Source organism: Musca domestica, unplaced genomic scaffold, assembly GCF_030504385.1.
Source record: "Musca domestica strain aabys unplaced genomic scaffold, Musca_domestica.polishedcontigs.V.1.1 26, whole genome shotgun sequence".
Taxonomy (NCBI): domain Eukaryota; kingdom Metazoa; phylum Arthropoda; class Insecta; order Diptera; family Muscidae; genus Musca; species Musca domestica.
The window spans coordinates 5,368,613-5,382,955 of record NW_026712283.1 but is presented as its reverse complement, the minus strand read 5'-3'; the positions used below and the strand labels follow the sequence as shown (position 1 = coordinate 5,382,955).

The 14,343-nt window shown below is 35.6% G+C and overlaps 1 protein-coding gene across 2 annotated transcripts in view; it reads left to right on the top strand.

Annotated features, from left to right (window-relative positions):
• Positions 1 to 14,343, top strand: part of LOC101892832 (protein decapentaplegic) — a 234,367-nt gene that overhangs the window by 206,242 nt on the left and 13,782 nt on the right. The window lies entirely within an intron of this gene.

Below are 14,343 nucleotides of genomic sequence, written 5' to 3'. Positions count from 1 at the left end.
AAATGGGTTTTGTCCAAAAAAATCTAGATTTTTAACAGAAAGTCTGTGAAAAAATCAAAAAAAAAAAAAAAAAGGAAAAACTATTTTGATATTTTTAATAAAATCCAATATCCACATGTTGTGTTTTAAAATTTCACAAAAGTAGTAAATTTTTGTACAAAATTTCTCCATTAAAAAGAACTGGAGGGTTTATAGAAAATTTTGGCCGCCAAATCTATTTGAAGATATTTTTTATAAATATCCTATTTTTACAGGAGGTCTTTTACAATGTTGTTATAATAACGCGATGTGTCCAGATAGTCCTAGATTTTTTCTCCTTCCAGGAAAAACTCCTTTGTCTTTGAAAAAATCTCAAAAAATATATGTACTTCTTGAAAATTTCGGATTTTGTCCAAGAAAATACCAACAGGAATGCCACACACAATCGATCAGAAACTATCTGATACTAAGAGATCGCTACTAGCAAGTAATTCAAACACTAACTACCACTACTTACCGAATCTGTCTCTATTAATTAAGGTACTCGACAATGGTCGTTGAATGTCGTCGATTTGAGTGCGATTGTCGCAGGGTACCAGTCCCTCTCTCTCTCCCTCGTTGTGGCACGTCCTATCAAACGAAATGAAATCAGTGAATGTCACACAACACCAACCAGCCAACTAGCCGACCAACAGAACAACAAATTACATGTTGTTTTCACACATAAAGATTAAAATCTTATCGTCCAATATTTTGAGCAGCCAAAGAACTTCTACTGATCGTCAAGTAGTGGCATTAGTACAAATATAGTCGCGATATGTCACACTGTACGCGTGTTCGAGTTACATATTTTCTTTTTTTCATTTTTTTTCAGAAAAAAAAAAACTGAAATTCAAATATTATTTTTTGGAAATCACATTTCCAGCATAACGCGAAAAAGTGTGTATCTAATATCCTGTTGAAGGATAAAACGTATTTTGTGATTTGGTTTCCTTCAATTGCACATATTTGGATAAACACGAAACGAGCAAACACATTTGCCAGACAGCGTGGCTGCGATGTGTAAATGTTTGCTTTTTCTTTATTTTGGTTATTTTTTTATCAGCATATTTTGAAAATGCAAATGCATGTGTCTATGTATATGTATATGTAGATTAAGAAATTATTGCCAGTTTGTGTCACTCCAAAGTGCCATTGTGCATGTACACCCTTTTCCTTTCAGGTGGTTTTTCTTATTGTAATAATTAACATATGGAATTTAAGGACAAGTGGCAGTTTGAGTACATTTTTGGAATAAAATAAGATAAAATTCAATTCCGACAAAACAGATTTTTTATTATAATCTACGTGGGCAGATAAAATTATCCATTTATTTTTCTCTGAGGCCCATAAAATTATTATTATAAAAGGCAACTTATAACACTGAACGATAAATTTAATTTGTTTCAATAATTACAAGGAAAATCCAGCAGATTATAGAAGTTGACCTAAGAATAGAAGACACGTGTAACGGCCTTTTGAAAGTTTACATCGCAAAGTAACCTAAAAAGAGGGAACATGTTCAACCCTCTTCCACGTTTTTCGCAATATTTAGATTGAGGGTCTTCGGCAATATTTCTGATAAAAATACGAAGATTATTTTAATTGAAAATTTTAACCCTTAAGCGTGTAAAAAAGGGTCTTTTGGTCCTTTTTTGAAAACATTGTTCAAAACTCCCTTTAAACGGTATCGATATATATTTAACATACATTTTAGTATTTGAACAGTACTTTGTGTGTATATATGCAAAAATCCCCTACAAAACATCGTCTTAGAAGAATGTCATCAAAGACAACAAGTAAAAAGTTCTAAGTTCGACCGGGCCTTTGAACACCCTCCACCATTTGGAATGAATTTCGCAATTCTAAAAAACAATAAAATCCGTTAATCCGTTATATTAGTATAATACCGATTATCGGGAGGTACCATTATATGGGGGCCATACGAAGACGTGGACCTGCACAGACAGTTTTCTGTCTTAAAACAATTCCGGTGAAAAATCATCAAAATACCGAATATAGGGAGTCACCGTTATATGGAGGCTATACGAAGACGTGGACCTGCACAGACAATTTTCTGGCTGAAATATCCATTACGAACTTCACATGCAAAATTTGAAACAATTAAGGTAAATAATGTCGCTAAAATCATCAAAATACCGAATATCGGGAGGAACTATAGGGGCTATACGAAGACGTGGACCTACACGGCCCATTTTCTGTTTTATGCTGCTGTATCTATTACGAACTTCAAATACCAAATTTGGAACGATTCCGTTAAATAAAATACCGAATATCGGGAGGTACCGTTATATGGGGGCTATATGAAGACGTGGATCTACATGGCTCATTTTTTGACTTAGGGTGAAGTATCCATTACGAACTTCAAATACCAAATTTGAAACGATTCCGGTAAACAATGTCGCTAAAATCATTAAAATACCGAATATCGGGGGGTACCGTTTTATGGGGGCTACACGAAGACGTGGACCTGCACAGATAATTTTCTGTCTTAGGCTGTAGTATCCATTATGAACTTCAAATGCCAAATTTGAAACAATTCCGATGAATAATGTCGCTAAAATCATCAAAATACCGAATATCGAGAGGTACCGTTATATGAGGGCTATATGATGACGTGGGGCTATATGATGACATTTACGAACTTAACCTGTCTACTGGCAAAATATACATGTGTGCCTTCTATCTTAATTCCTTCGAAATATAGCGTGATTACAACAGACAGACACACAGACAGACAGACGGACAGTACCAAAACTTAAAAAATCCTGTTCTATCCCTTCACCCAGTACCAAATTTAGTACCACTTAGTAGTTTTCGTACCACTTAGTACACATTTCCAAAACTACCTCCATATCTCAATACCAGATACCAACAGAGACCTCAATATCAAATTTGAGGATTCCAGCCTTATCCCTTAAATTAGTACCATTTAGCACTTTTCGAACAATTATAGTACAAATTTGCAAAACAACCAGCAGATCTCAATCTCACCTCAATATCAAATGTCGTTATTCCAGCTCCATACATTCGCTCAATACTAAATTTAGTACTTTTCATGCCATTATAATACACACTTTCAAAAATACCGACCCTAATACAAAACTGCAACAAAAGCCCAATACCAAATTGTACCAAATGTGGTAACATTTAGTAATTTTCGTACACATTTCCAAAACCAACTTAGAGTCTAAAACTTACCACCAAAGGAATCATAATACCAAAACTTCAAAGTTCCAACTCTACCCCTTTCTCACAATTTGGTACCAAATTTAGTACCATTCAGTACCTTTCGTACAAATATAGTTCATATTTCCGAAACAATCAGATACCAAATTTCAAATTTCAACCAATTCCAAAATGTATCAAATATAGTACTATTTAGTACGTGCACTTGTAGCAAAAATTTAGGTAAACACATTTTTATCAAAAACCTACCACCAACAGGGACTCCAATACAAAATTTCAAAATCCGTTCACCCCAAACCAAACTGTTCCAAATTTAGTACCATTTAGTATTTCCAAAACACTTTTATATATCAAACTTACTTTCCGATTGTGGTTGAACATTTCATGTTTTAAGCTCTTTCAGTTCAGCTAATACCCAATTTAGTACCATTTAGTACTTTTCGTATAAATGTAGGACGCATTTCGAAACAGCCTACATATTTCCAGTCTTCCTACATATAATAATAAACTTCAAGCACTATATGTTCCTCCAGGGTAGCAAGCATTCCCTAAATCATTTCTTTATCACAAACCCACCACCAAACCATGGAACCCAATTTCCCAAAATTTTCAAAATTCCTGATAAAAGATCACCGTAAACCAAACATAGAACTATTTAGTACAGTTGGCACATTTAGTATACATTTCCAAAACCACCTTCATATATCAAATTTTTTTCCAACATTGATTCTCATACCAATTTCTAAGTTTTTAGCTCTATCCGTTCATATAAAACCAAATTGTACCATTTTACAACTTTTCGTAACCTTAAAGTTCGAATTTCCAAACACCCTTTGATATATCTATCCTATGCTCCATCTGTGACTCTCATTCCCAATTTCAGAGTTCTAGCTTCATTCAGTTACAAAGCAATATTTTTTTAGTTCATTTTAGTACTTTTTGTAGCCTTTTTGGTACGAATTTCCGACAAAGACATGCAAAATTTCAAAATTCTAACTTCAGCCGTTTTGTCTGCGCTTTGATTCAGCCAGTCAGTTATTTTTCCTCCACCTCATATAAAATATAGATTAACAGATATTCTAAAATCAAATTTCTTTTTGTACCTCGTCTATATAGACCTTCTCTAGATTGAGATGCACTAAATTTCCCTCTACACTATTGACACAATCAATTTATATCTAGTTTAACGTGCGTATGTAAATATATCAATTTGTCAATCTGTAAAACGAAAATATCAACAGCAACATCGTCATCGTCACCATCATCTCACACACACTTCATGCTATTAGCATTGATTTTCTGTGTGTGTGTGTCTTTTGGGTAGCACACGGATTCCAACACAATTGTAAGGGTTTTCTCGACTGGAACACATCTGGGGGAAATTCACATCTAATCGCGATGATAACCGTTATGTTTAACTAGATCTTAACACATTTCCCATATCGCGCGGACAACAAATTCACTCGACGATGACGCTGACGCTGATGATGATGATGATGATGATTGTCAACCAGTTAGATAGACGTCTAAATGTCTAACCAAACGTTGACTAGCAGAAGAAGAAGCAACAACACCAAAAACAAAACATGAAAAATGTGACAAAATCGATTGTTTATTTTCACACGTGAAATATTTTCGTAACGTTGTATGTGTCACACTGCCGTTCTGTCTTTGGTCGTTGCAGGAACGTGTGTGTTGGACCTGATCTACAATTGTGTTAATAGATACAAAACGGTATTTTCATTGGTTCATGTCGTTTTTCTTATTGTGTTGTTTTTTGTTGTTGTTGTTGTTTTTTTTTTTTTTTTTTGCATTGAATAACCATAGAAGAATGCCCAATTCAATTGTCATAATATTCAGTGAGTGTTCGAGGAACGAAAGACTGCCCGATTGACCATTCAATGTCCTCCAAGGAAATCTGAACAGTTTTATAGAACAACTTCAGAAGTTGTCCTCTTTTTATGAAAAAAAAAAAAACAAGAAAATAACAGAAAAATGAGGGAAAAAGTCTTGTGGGATAATAAAAAATGTCATAACAATTGTGTGCGCCTATTGTTGTCGAATTTTTTATGTTCTAATTTTTTTTTATGAAAATGTCAGCCTTGATTCGTGGAAAAAGTCATAACTGTTCACCACCAAATTCTTTTGCCATCAAATCGATAATAATAATAATGATAATAATAATACCTTGTAATAAAGGTGTAGGATATTAAAAAAAGTCGTTTTGAAATCAGTGTGTGTGTTTGTCACACGCTCTATGCTCCCATTGTTTGCTGTCTGATAGGCAATCAAAAGAAACAACTCCAAATTCCTACAAATTTTGTAGCAATAAATAATGATGGATGACCCATAGGATCGTGCATCAGGATTGGAGGCATTGTCTCGTTACTGATATGCTGATAGCTTTATAAGAGGGGCTATATTTTGTATGCTTATTTAAAACGCATAAAAAAGGCCATAACAGCTGGGTCCACCTCAGTCAGCTCAGATGCAAACCTGGAACCTTTTTGTTTTCGGTTAGCATTTTCTCGGAAGAATGGCTCTCATCATGAAAATTAGTTGGTCACATGAATCACGTCAGTTCTTGTGTTAATAAAAAATATTGGGATATGTGATATTTGAAAATAATCGGACTCTTATTTTACATTTTATAAGAGTTATAATTGTTCCAAATGTTGACTCTTTGTGGGAGAGATTGACTTGATGGAGAAGGTCTATATTGTCAATTTTCTCACCGGACAAAAATATAGATATTTGCAAAGTTTGCCCAAAATTGAATGATCCCATCTGGTTCTATAAGGAAAATAATTGTATGTGAAAATTCTGAACTCATTTGGGGGAGGTATCAGAAGGAGTGAACCCATGTTGCCCATCTCCGAATTCGATTTAAGTATCAAGTTTGGACCAAATTTCGAGAGTTATCCTATGCACCAACCAGACAAGCAGGCAAGAACGGACACACCTAGATCGACTCCAAATGTCCTGACGCGGATTTGATCCAAGGTGACCTAAGATCTAAAACCGTTATTTCGATAAGGCATGTTTTGGCGTATAAATAATATATACCCTGTGTAGTCACATGGCTGCGGGCTTAAAAATGTAAAAAGAAAATCAATTTTAGAAAGTAAGTTGGATGCCTGGACTTGAATTTGGAAATGTGTACTAAGTGTGCGAACTGTACGAAATGGTACTAAATTTGGAACAGTTTGGTTTAGAGTGAACGGATGGAGCTGGAATTTTGCCAATTTTTTTACTGGAATTCCTGTTTGCGATGAGGTTTATGATAAAAGGGTGGTTTGGAAATGTGCACAACAAGTGCCCGAGAGGTACCAAATAGGAATATATTTGGTACAGTTTGGTATAGGATTAACCAATGCGGCTTGAAATCTGAAATTTGATATTAGGGCCGCTGTTAATGTGAACCCTGGACATATGTAGGTGGTTTCGAAAATATGTACCATAATTGTACGATAAGTACTGAATAGTACAAAATTGGGTATTGGGTGAAGGGATTAAGGTGCAATCCCGAAATTTGGTATTGAGGCCTCTGTGGGTATCTGGGATTGGGGTATGGAAATGTGTACTATAATTGTACAAAAGGTACTGAATTGTACTATATTTAGTATTGGGTGAAGGGATCAAAGTGCAATCCCTACATTAAGGTCTATGTTGGTATCTGGGTTTGAGATATGGAGGTTTTCTTGGAAATACGTCCTACATATTTACGCAAAGTACTAAATGGTACTAAAAGTCGATTTAGGTGAAAGACTACAGCTGAAACCTTTAATTTGATTTTGAGGTCTCCGTTGGTAACTGTAACTGAGATATGGAGATGGTATTGGAAAAAGATTGTACGAAAGGTACCGGGTATCGGTATCGGGTGGAGGGATAGGACTGGAATCCTTTAATTTGAAGCTAGGGTCTCGGTTGGTATTCGGAATTTAAATATGGAGGTGGTTTTGGAAAATAGTACCATAATTGTACAAAAGTGCTAAATAGTTCTAAATTTGGTATTGGGTGAAGGGATGGGACTGGAATCTCGAAATTTGATAAGGATGTTACTGTTCGTGTATGTGGTTGAGATAGATTTTTGTTTCGACCTATGTTCGTACGAAAGTACTAAATCTGGTAGTGAGTGAAGGGATGGGGTTGGAATCCTCAAATTTAATAGTGAGGTATCCGTTGGCAACCGAAATAGAGATATGAAGATGTTTTGGAAATATGTACTATAATTGTATTACAGGTACTAAATTTTGTGTTGAATGAAGGAATAGGGCTGGAATCCTCAAATATGATATTGAGGTTTGTATTGTTATCTGGAATTGGAGGTGGTTTTGGAAATGTGTACTATAATTTAGTACTTAATAGTTTGGATGAAGGGGTAGGGCCGGAATCCTCAAATTTGATGTAGAGGCTTTTGTTGGTGTCTAGAACTAATGTATGGAAGTGGATTTATAATTGTCGACTATAATTGTACGTAAAGTACTAAACAGTGCTAAAGTTGGTAATGGATGAAGGGATAGAGCTGGAATCCCGAATTATGATATGGATGTCACTGTTGGTGTATGTGGCTGAGATATGGATGTGTTTCTGAAATGCGTCCTATTGTTGTACGAAAAGTACTAAAGAGTACCAAATTTGGTATTGGGTGAAGGGATAGAACTGGGCTTCTTAAATTTGACATAGTCGTCACTATTGGTGTCTGTGGTTAAGATATAGAGATGGTTTTGGTATGTGTACTACAGGGTGAGAGAAAAATTACAACAAAGAATGAAAGCAAAAAATGTCGGAAGTAGGATGAAATTTTAGAAAAAGTTTAGATTTGTTCGAATTGGTCACCTTTGGCACGAATTATGGCCTTCAAACGGCCAATAAAACCGTCACACGCTGCCCGAATGTTGCTCTGCGGTATTTTGGCCCATTCCCGGTGAAGCGCTTGCTTGAGTTGATCGACACTTTTGTATTTGTTAGTGCCAACTTGCTTTCCAAAATACTCCAGACTCAATAGTCCAACGGATTGGTATCCGGAGATTTTGGTGGCCATTGTGCGCTGAAAATGAAGCGAGGAATCTTTTTTTGTAACCATTCTTGGGTGGCGCGTGCTAAATGCGATGGTGCTGAGTCCTGTTGGAATGTTCAAGGTATGCGGCTAAAATGTTCGCGTGCCCAAGGCTTTAATACACCCTCCAGAATATTTTCTCGATAATATTCGGCATTTATTCTGATTCCACGGCCGATTTATAGGGGCGGAAAGCGACCATCGGCTGTTCTGCCGGTCCACACCATCACCATGGCCGGCGCTTGAGTTCTGGTGGCCAACAGAAGGTACACATTTTCGGCTGACCTCTTTGACAAGCACACACAATCATTTTGTTTATTTCCAAACTGCTGGACTACGAATGCCGATATACGTGTCTCTTTTATCAATACTTTAATAATCTGCTGGATTGTACCAGTAATTATTGAAAAATTGAATTTTGTCGCACAGTGTAATTTTTTTCTCCCATCTGGATAATGATTTTATCCACTAATGTTGATAATAATTGAATTCATCAACTTGAAACATATATTTTAGTATTATTTTCTTAAAATCCGTTACTTTTAACGCTAACCGTGTAAATCCCCCTCTGGATGTTTTAACCTTGTCTCCTTCCCAGAACAGACAGTCAATCAATTGCCTGAGAAAATATGATCTCGTACTTTTTCTTTCACACAAACACAAATTCCCAACCAACTTATGAAGAATTTTCAAAAATGTTTTCACTCAACGCCCCACAAAAAAATTTCCCAAGAAACTTTTGCACTTTCCAAGGATTTTTGCGCTGCAAATATTGGCAGAAACAATTTTAGGAAATCAAATTTAGACATCAATTGTGTAGTGCTTAATTTTCAATATAATTTAGAGATTTTTTCGTTTCATTTGGCTATCGAAAATACAAACAAACATTTTGTTTATTGAGAAAATGCGAACGCACCACGAAGCTGTGGCAGCGACCATAGGAAAAGTTGTTATAAACAATAACGTTTTGTTTTTGCTACCTTTTTTTTGTTTGAAATATACGCTGCTGTCGAGTACGAGGTGAGGGTGCGTTAGGTAAGGGGGAATTGTTGTATATATAATATATATTGAATTATTTATAAGGTAAACACTTTTTTTACAAATAATAATCAAATCGACTGCAGTGCCGGCCACTACCGAACAACAATTTGACCAAATTGTATACAACTGTTTTTTTTTTTTTTTGTTTTAGGTGGTGGTGGAAACAATATGAGCTGAACAAAAAAAACTGAGAATATAAACGCTACGAAAATTCGGAAAATCTAAGCAGTTTGTAGAATTGTGAATTTACGTAACATTTTGTTGTTGTTATTATTTCCATCGAACGATAGCATTTGTTTAGAACTATGCAAGAATTACTAGACAGATAAGAGATAAATTTGAATTGAATTGGATGCGATCGATGGTCAAGTATTAGGGAAAGGTTATTGGCAAAGCGTTGTGAGCAAGGTCTACAATAGCTGTCAGCGTTAAAGGGGCGTTGTTGGCAGATTATGTTATTTGCGGTTACAACAGGTGATGAAAATTATAATTAAAACCAAAAAAGAAACTCTTTATGGTACCCTACACCACCCGGTACCCTACCCACCTACACCTAATTTAGTATAGCTCCGCATAACAATTAAACGTTTTAATGGGAGAATTCAACATACATTAATTATAATTATCCTTTAAAGTTCAAAGGACTATATATGCCGAAGCCTTTGTATCTTTTAAATTCGGACTTGTATTGTCCATATGGTGCACAACTAATTCTAAATCGGATAAAGATATATATGGGAGCTATATCCAAATCGGAACCGATTTCAATAGAATTTGGGAAAAACATTACTGAGCTGTATTTGATATATATCCCTGAATTACGGATATTACGGCTGTGGGTGACAAATATAACAAATCGCATGAACAGTATATATGGGAGCTATAGCTATATCTGAACCGATCTGCAACAAATTTGGCATACTATCTTCTAGACTCAATTCGGTCGTAAGTGCCAAATTCCATACCATTTAGACAAATATTAGACGTTTGGTGCACAATTAAACGTAAATCGGTCGAAGTTTTATATGGGAGATATATCCAAATCCAAATCAGATCTCGATAAAATTTAGCATACTTATTTTCATGCCTAATTTGGTTGTATGTGCAAAATTTCATACTATTCGGGCTGATATTACACGTTTGGTGCACAATAGAAAGCAAATCGGACGAAGATATATATGGGAGCTATATCTAAATTTTAACCGATTATCTCCAATTGAGCCAAACAAATGATTTGTGCAAAATTTCATCTGGATAGGACAATAAATGCGAACTGTACTGTGTTTACAAAAATACATGGACAGACGGACAGACGGCATGCATAAATCGACTCAGAATGTGATTCTATGCAGATCATCAAAAGGAACTATGGGTCTATCTCGTTTCCTTTTGCCTGTTACAAACAAATGCACAAAGACATAATACCCTGACCACCTTGTGGTGTAGGGTATAAAAATTACCACTTTATGGTAGGCATGGGAGGTCAATATAAAATTATCTAACGGTAGAGGACCTGAGTGAGGCCTCATTATAGAGCAAAAAATGTCGGAAATAGCATCGACATTTAGAATAAGTTTAGATTTGTTCGAATTGGTCAACATTGGCACGAATTACGGCCTTCAAATGGCCAATGAAACCGTCACCCGCTGCCCAAATGTTGGTCTAGGTATTTTGGCCCATTTTGTGTGCAGGCAGGTCAAGTTCGAAGATGGGCTATATCGGTCCACGATATCGTATAGCCCCATATAACGGAACATCGATATTCGGCATTTTGATGATTTTAAACACATTTTCAATGGAATTGTCTGAAGTTCTACACAAAGAGATCTTTATGGGTACTTCCTTAAAGAGAATTGTCTATATAGATCCACGATATCTTATAGCCCCATGCAACGGTACCCCCGATATTGGGTATTTAGATGATTTTAACCACATTTTTCAATGGAATTGTCTAAAATTCTACACAAGAAGTTCTTTGTATCGGCTTTAACCCCTGAAAAAGAATTGTCTATACAGGTCCATGATATCGTATATCCCCTATATAACTGTACCGGCATTCAGATAGTTTTAGTCACATTATTCAATGACATTGCCTGAAATTGTACACAAAAAGTTCTCTGTGAGAACTTTACCCCCTGAAAGGGAATTTTCTACATAGGTCCACGATATCGTATAGCCCCCATACAATGGTACCCCCCGATATTCGGTATTTTGATGATTTTAGCCACATTTTTCAATAGAATAATCTGAAAACAGGAAGTTCTCTCTGAACTCTCCCCTGGAGGAGAATTCTCTGTATAGGTCTACGTTTTAGTATACAACCATATATTTCCCGAATTTTTTCCACATTATTCACCCGAAGCGTCAAATTTGAAGTCCGTTCACGGGTCCACGGGTAGTGCAGGTCCATGTCTTAGTATAGCCCCCATGCAATGGTACTTCCCTTTATTCAGTTGATGATGTTGATGATATTAGAGACATTATTTACCGGAATTGTTTCAAATTTCGTATTTGAAGTTCAGAATCGGTATAATTTGTATATTTCGTACGTTATGATGGTTTTTGTTCTTTGAAACGTTGACCTTTTGTGTGGGAGGTACCAGAAGATATGGTCCGATCTCTTCCATACTTATAACAGAAAATACTTGTTTTAATGGAAATATTGAGATGTGCCAAGCCTGAATGGAATCGGATGTTAATTTCGTGTTTTATGAGCTTCATGAATATTCAAAAATTGTGACCCTTTGTGGGGGAGGTACCAGAAGGAGTGGACCGATGTATTCCAACGGCACACTAGTCCTTGGGTTAATAAAAATATTAATTAATTATTAATAAAATTACATCACATTTTATTATAGTTATAACTGTTAAAAATGTTGACCCTATTGTTGGAGAGGTACTGGAAGGAGTGGGCCATTTTCGCACCTGACCTAGCACCGATGCAAATATTAGGATTTGCAAAGTTGGAGCAAAATTATTTTACGGACGGACATCGCTAGATCGACTACAATGATAATTTTTTTTTTTCAAGTTTCACATTTGAATATTGTAATGGCTTATGACAAATGTTCCCTATGCTGCCGAAATCGTCAATTCGAATAGACCCCGAGAAAACGGCTACATTCGGTATTTTTAAGATTTTAACAGAATTTTCAACGGCCGAACTTACAGCTTTTTTACTCGTTTAAGCAAGGAAGTTTTTTAATGTAGTAACCCTCGCGTTTTTTCTCAGGTAGTCCCCAGCAATGTTTTTTTACAAAATCCATGATTTTTTGACAGAAATAATTAAAAAAAATTCTTTGAAAAATTCGGATTTTTTCACTTTTTTGATAAAACAAATATTTAACAAATATTTTTGAAAATATCATTAGTTTTTAGCAAAAATCTTTGAAAGTCCATGAGTTTTGTCCATAAGATCTCAAAAAATATATTTTTTAAGAGAAAACGATTTTTCTCAAAATCGAGGACTTTTCACAAAGAAAATTTAAAATTATTCTCAAATAATTTGAGATTTTTTACTTTAAAAAATATAATTTTAAAAGTCAGCGAAAACTTTTGCAAAAAAGTTTATAATTGAGGAAATCCTTTGAAAAAATCACGACTTGTGGCCAGGTACTCTTTGAAAAAGATAATTAAACAATCGTTTTGCTCCGCCGAAATAGGATAAACATGTACAGATAATCTAAACTTAGATTAAATAGGAGACCTTGTTCGCACAATAACAAATTCATGATTCTTAAAAAAAAATTAAAAGGTTTACAGCCCTTTTAATGCCGAACTTTTGGCAAAACTCCCCATTTGAATATAGTTACGCATGAATCGGTTACCAATCGGTTGTTGTTACAATACAAATGATTTTTTTTTAAATCCTTCGAAATGTGATGATTATATCGTAAGACCTGAAATTACCTGTAATTGCGAGGTAGCATTAAATGGGGATATAGCAAAAAAAATTGCAGCATTTTCCGACACTCAATGGGAGCTCCAAGTCAAATCCATTGGCAAATGTTGTGGGCCCTTTAAAATATTTGAAATTTGAAGAAACAATATTTGGTCCCATTTGGCATGGCCTAAAAACCAATCTAAATCTAATTTCATTTGGAAATGGTGTAAAAAATACTTTAAAATATCCGAATCCTGAATTATTATGTCACTTTAATCATAAAATATCAGTAAAAAAATAAATTTCAAATTTTTTTCGTCAACACCTCCTTCATTTCTAAGACCACCCCACCTTACCCATGAAATCCCTGACACCTTAAAGGTATCTTATCGCATTTCAAATCCTCTCACAAAATATTGGTGCGAAATACATTGGAGATTATGATTTTAAAAAAAGAGCCTTATCAAAGGATGAACCTAAGCATGGAGACTAGAAGTAAATCCATATCTAAACATAAAGCCCCTTCGAGGGGACTAAGCATGTACCATGAGTTCCCATGCCAGCAATATTTTATAAAGCCAGAAAAAAACTGTTAAGATCTTATAGAGATTTATATTGAATATTCGCGTGAATAAGAAAGGTGTGGGTTATATCCTTCTTGACACACACACGAGCGCGATCTTTTGCACAAGTGTTGCACACGCACTCACACACACCAATGCAAGTTGTACCTGAGCCCAATATTATTAATCTTTTACAGGACGATCAATCCAATGACTATAAAAACCGCCGTCGTTCTTCGATGCTCTTCCCCTGCTGCCTAAGTGTGAGTGAGAAAGGGAAATTGTTGCATCGCAGTGCAGAGCAAGTGCAACGAAGGAAAGTAGCCATAAAACGATCCCCGAAGAACAGGTACTTCTTCTGCTGTGTTTTGGTGGTGGGTCTTCTTTTTATTGAACCCCCTCATAAACGCTCTGTGTGTGCTCGCTCGCTTAGGCAGCAGGGCGATGGCGGCAATGGCAGTTCTTTTTGCTTTGAGTCCGTCTCAGTGATTGAAAAATGTCATGGGTTTTCCAGCCTAGCTAACGAATGAACATTGAGCTTAAGAGAAATTATAACACTTTGTAAAGAG